Source organism: Sinohyriopsis cumingii, unplaced genomic scaffold, assembly GCF_028554795.1.
Source record: "Sinohyriopsis cumingii isolate HCF-2022 unplaced genomic scaffold, ASM2855479v2 utg000552l, whole genome shotgun sequence".
Taxonomy (NCBI): domain Eukaryota; kingdom Metazoa; phylum Mollusca; class Bivalvia; order Unionida; family Unionidae; genus Sinohyriopsis; species Sinohyriopsis cumingii.
The window spans coordinates 164,474-170,473 of NW_028315908.1; the positions used below are offsets into that span (position 1 = coordinate 164,474).

At 37.3% G+C, this 6,000-nt stretch overlaps 1 protein-coding gene across 1 annotated transcript in view; it reads right to left on the reverse strand.

Moving 5' to 3' along the window:
* Positions 1–4,162, reverse strand: part of LOC149773801 (uncharacterized) — a 7,862-nt gene extending 3,700 nt beyond the window's left edge. The window contains exon 1 of the mRNA XM_089945947.1: positions 4,086–4,162. The gene's annotated coding sequence lies outside the window, so the exon portion shown is untranslated. The remainder of the gene's footprint in view (positions 1–4,085) is intronic.
* Positions 4,163–6,000: the final 1,838 nt, after the last annotated feature.

Consider the following 6,000-nt stretch of genomic DNA (forward strand, 5'->3'; position numbering starts at 1 on the left):
TAAACTCGTCTACAATATAGATGATATCAATTTTTATTCCAGATTTGATTAAAATTGGATTAGAAATTATGGCAGCCAAATAGCTAATATGTAGTTACCGACAGAAGCATGATGGATAACATAAGCTTAATTCATAATGGCCAGGTGAGCTAATGAAATGAAGTGGCATCAGAAAATTTTGACTGGAAAAAAACGAATGCATTGTGATACTGCCTGAGTCTAACAGATACAGTACACCTTAAAACTGACTGCATACATATTAGCCCTGATTCATTGTAGTTAAAATGCCTGTATGTGACTCCTTTTCTGGGGTAGAACATTATGGTCATATATATATATATATATATATATATATATATATATATATATATATATATATATATATATATATATATATATATATATATAGCAGGTGCATATGTTTTATAATTTTATATTCATGTTTTAATTAGGCAGAAGTAGGTATTTTATTATTTTATTCAGTTAATGTTTATTATTGAGTGAAATACAGTCATCAGTTGCAATTATTGTGTTATTCTCATTTTACACATTTTTAGCCATTTAGGTAACCTTGAACCAGGATTACCTGTTAGAGTTTTGTTCACTGAGCAATGCAACTACTATGATTGCTGGTCATGCTGGGTTGTTCTATTGTATGACAAGTGGTAAACAACTTTCTGAATGGTTAGTTTGCTACTTGTCTGTATAAATAACATAGTATGAACAGCATATTAGTGGTCAGTCCATTAGAGTTTCTGAAGGGTGCTGGTCATGGCATTGCATTAAAGTGCCTGATGATTCTTGTGCTTGCAAGAAGATATAAATTGGCCGTTGTCCCATATGAAAAGGATGTATGTAACAAAACAGGAGAAATGTCTCAATCTCCACCTATCAACTCAATAATGCACAATAAACCCAATACTGAACAAAATACTGGACTTGTATCGTCTCACCAATGAGTAGAAGGCAGGTGCTGTAACATATATATATAGTTTCATCATATAATTTTAGCAAGCTTAAGAATTTTGTGTTCACACTTTCTTAAATCTTGTGATGCACTGTACCTTGTTCTTTTGAAAGTTTCACAAGGTCAGTTTGAGATCTTCAGACTTCACCTTCGTCTTCATCTAACAACAACCATAATGAATTAATATTATTTCAACTTTGGCTAGAATAGAAGAGAACTAAAGAAAATAGATCAGAACAGAATATAATAAACTTTAGTAAGCACAACATTAAAATACCCAAACTCATGCCAACGTTTTCAAACGACTATTAGCGTCAGTACTAAAGCAGGAGACACAAGATTTTGTATCATACAGTGTCATCAAAATTCATTACTTTGGTGTTGTATGAACAAATGGGCTCTACATCTTAGGACAAATAGCATCATATGTACCAAGTCACACCATATCACAAGGAAGCAGGACTTTAAGCAGTGAGGATTTATATGCAATAATGAATTAAAAGAGTTGTGATCAACAGAATATACAGCAGCTGCTGTTGAAAGGACATCATGTTTAGAAACAGGTGTAATATATTGGGTACGTAACTTATGTATTAACAGTTTATACTACTTTGTTTGATTGGATGGTTTTGTGTTCAAAATAAAACAAATTGAACAACCATATGCATGGGAACCTCCAATTCTAGATCAGGCCCCATTCATTTACAAAGTAAGATGACCAAAAGGCTTGTAAGAAAAACAAATAGATCTACCCTATATGTCTAATCTGCATAACAAAAACTTGAGTAAAGAAGCACCTTGATATCTTTTACTTCCAGATACCGGTAACTTGTTTAATATTTAGTCCTCTGCTGATGCCCCATTTCATTTTTCCATCACCCATATGAATATTGTCTGCACACTTGTGTACTAAGCTTTATCATTGTGTATAAATCATTACGCATGAACTAGGAAATGAGGAACAATAATATTTATATGTACTAAGCTTTATCATTGTGTATAAATAAATACACATGATCTAGGAAGTGAGAAACAATAATATTTATATGTACTAAGCTTTATCATTGTGTATAAATCAATACACATGATCTTGGAAATGAAAAAACAATACTATTTATATTATATGTATTTCAGTGGCTATCTATAAATAGCACTCTTCATTAAAAGGGCTGTTTATTGGCGTACTAACAAAATTTTCTTAATACACTAGTCAGTACACATTTCTTAGTCGTCCAGCTACAGACAGATTCTTATCATATGACAAGTATGTGTACTTTCGATCGGCAGATCCGACTGTTACTTTTAAAACGGACGAAAATTCTTTTCCAAAGAAAAAGAAAACCTTTGTTTTCCTCAACTACCATCACTGATCACTAGGAAATAGATTAGTCACACATATCGATTGAAACACAAGAGTCCACAATGTATAGGGCTGTAAAATAATAAATCATTTTCTGGTCATGTAAGCCTCGCGGAAACATTGGATAATGCACTACTCCGTTAAAATTAAGGTTAGGTTATTCTAGCTATTTCAAATACAGCACAATGACATATTCATAATAATAGCAAATAATATGGTATGATGGCAAGAGAATGTTCTGCATTGGCAAGGGTTAATGTAGAAATATGTTTAGTATCGTTGTGTATTGGTGGAGGGTTTCACGCAGACATATAGGCAACGGTTCTGTAGGACTGAACCCTTGGTGGGTCCGGGTGGACGCACTTTAAGAGTTTTGAGTGCATAACTTTAACCATCGAAATGTAAAGAAAGTTTACTCTTAGCAACATTCTAGTTGTTTCATGTCCAATTTATTTTATTTTGGGGAAGTGAAAGGTGGCATCTCATAAGCCCTCCTCCACCACGGATCCGACCCGCTTGCGCAAAAGACTTGTTTTTATGCTGTGTGGAATGTAATTTCTTCAATTATCATAATACCTATATAACCAGTTAGGAATTTGTAACAGGCAGAATTTGTCTTCTTTTTCTTCTGACGCTCCACCAAACTACCTTGACTCCTGCTTAATGATTAGAGTACCAAATTCGCAACCGAAAGGGTGTGGGTTCGAATGTTACCATTGGATCAGTCTGGGTTGACTGCAGGGCCGATGCAAGGTACTTGACGCCTTTAGGCGAACCTTCCACGTTGCGCCCCAACCCCACAGCACCCCCGGGCATCGCTTATTATAAACTGTTTTCATTAGTATTAATACACGTTCGGCTTTATAATTCAATAATTTTGTTATTTAGTCTACATATTTAATGATAATAAACGAATAACCAGATAGTGTAGCTCGTTTTTGGCGCCCTCCAAATCTTGGCGTCCTAGGCGGCCGCTAGTTCGCCTAGAGTTAAACCGGCCCTGATTGGCTATCATGGTGTGCCCATCGTTTGCCATTGGGCAATTGTCATTACCACAATAGCCTCAGCACCTTCACGTGTCGCTCTGTCGTAAATTACCTAACCATACCATTTTGGCATTCTCTGCTCAGTCTGCTGAAACATTATGCAGAGTAAGCCACGGGAAATTACGGAAATAGAAAACAGTAACACGAAGGTTTCTCAGCTGGACTACTGTACAAGGATAGGTGTAACATAAGAGCTCGAAATTATCATCTTCATGGACCCTCATTTAAAAATTGTCCGGATTAAATTGCTTTTAAAAAAAATAATTACGCACACTGTGACATGTCATTACCTAGGCTATGTACAATATGTGCAATGATCCCATTTTCAACCATTAAATTCCATATATCTGAGTCCCCGCCCTCCATGTCCACCCTCCACCTAAGTTATTACAAAATTGGCAAGTATGAAACATGCAGAATGAATCATGCTGCACGAAAACAGTAGATATTCGTCTTATTTTCAAACTAAAACGAATTTTCATTCAGTATGTGTTTGCCGACCTTGAGTAGATGTATCCATATCCTTACCAGGAAGGATATTGTGAGAACCAAGAAAATTCCTACTGTACACTGCCTATAGCGTTCAGATTGTGTATAACGACTTCACTAATGATATTATCTACCATAATATCATAGCATTATAGTGAGCATGTCCAACAACTTGCAAAGTTATGTATCAACCTGAGTTTTATTGGTTATAAATCATTCTTACCTGCGTAAACAGTAAACCCTGCTTTCGTTGAACGATCGGACCGTCGTAACGGCGAAGCAAACAAATACAATGGGGAAATCCGCGGAGCAAGTCTATATGTGCCGATTACAATATTTACCTATGACAATGGGTACCCTATTGGTTTACCTATGACAAGTCATGTCACCGACAAGCTCACCTTTGGATTTGTCGAACTTAATCTTAATCAACTGTCATTTAGTGTTTTCCTTTACAGTTTCGGTACAATTATATCTTGATAATTTTTTTGATAATTTACTTTAAAAACAAACATAATAATGGTTATGTTCTATTTTTCTATGCCAGGCTGGTATAGCAGTCGATTGAGAGAGAGAGAGAGAGAGAGAGAGAGAGAGAGAGAGAGAGAGAATATGTACAGTGTATATGGCTGCACGACAAATCAGCGTAATCATCTATGCTCTACACTACTTTGCTCAAAGAGAGAGAGAGAGAGAGAGAAAGAGAGAGAGAGAGTATGTATAGTGTATATGGCTGCACGACAAATCAGCATAATCATCTATGATCTACATTACTATACTGGGGGGGGGGGTTGTCCCCTTTCTACCCGCTAGGTTGATATCGGTAAATGTGGTTTCAACCAATTGTTTGGGTTTTTTATCCATGAGCGGCACATTAAAGTAAGCTCGCATTTCGATGAAGGGTATGAAGAATTATTTATAATGTGATCAGGTATTATAGGGGAAACAATTTATTAAAGAAAAACAAATGCTTTCTCCAGCACATACATTATCTGTCATACTACGTTAGTAGAATAGTTAAGAATAAAGAAATGCCGAGCATCCTACGTCTACCTGTATCACCAAGAAGCATGACTACTCTACTAACGGATGAAATTCTCCTAAGTTTAGTTTAGCACAACAGGATGCCTTAGTTATACACATGCTAGAGGATCCCGATGGGGTTCATTACTTGATTATGGTCTCACGCTCTGTTTTCTCCAGGCGACTCGAAAGTAAGTTGCAAATACTGCCTGGTTACGAGGTTGTGCTGCCATAAACTGGAGTGGTTACTGTCTGTTCGGCTACCATTGGCCTGATGGGGTCGAGTTTTCTCCTCTGCAAGAGTCGTATCCCGCTCAAAAAACTGGAGAACATGGTTTGGATATGTGATCCAAATGACTATGGAGACATTATGTTCGAATACCAGGCTCATAGAAATTGCATTTATTTCGTGAGCCGAGATTTACGTAAGGTGTACCTGCTCCTGAGAGGGGTTAGTCTCCGCGGATTTTATAACACCATTTAACCAAGCAGCTGGTGCTGGTGGTGTTATATCATGCATTCATGAATTATAGGCAGGAAAAACCTGGTCCGTCCTTTGTGGATGTTCTCCGTACGCTTCAGATAATATTTGAGAACGCATTTGGGATCATAAAAGTTCGTCACTCCTGGCGCATCGATCGAAGAAGGGGGAAGGGATAGTTACTTGTCGATTACCTAGTGATGGAAATCTGATTTTGGCAATTACACCATATTGTGCCATTAGTGCATCTGTACCGTCGTGAAGGAACTGTAGTTAAGGTTCATGGAGAGGGCATGAAGTTCACTGACTGCAAGCTGAGGCAAGCACCATTGAAAAAAAAAGTCTTATATGATAGCTTGCTTCTGGATCCGGAAAAATGGAGACAGAGCTGAGTACCTTGTTGTTCCGCCTCCTCGCTAAAACATCATCCTTTGGAAGGATGGAGAGATCACTCTGTGTGAAGTATCTGCCCGCCACTTATGGATGTGGATGACAGTGGCTCGAACTTTGGATCAGTTAAACCATGTCAACACCAAGGGGGAGATAATATTTTGGGAATACAGTGAGTGAGCGTGGTCTGGTCAAAATTGTAAATCGGGGCAGAAAGGTCTTTGTTGTGTACAATATCATCTAG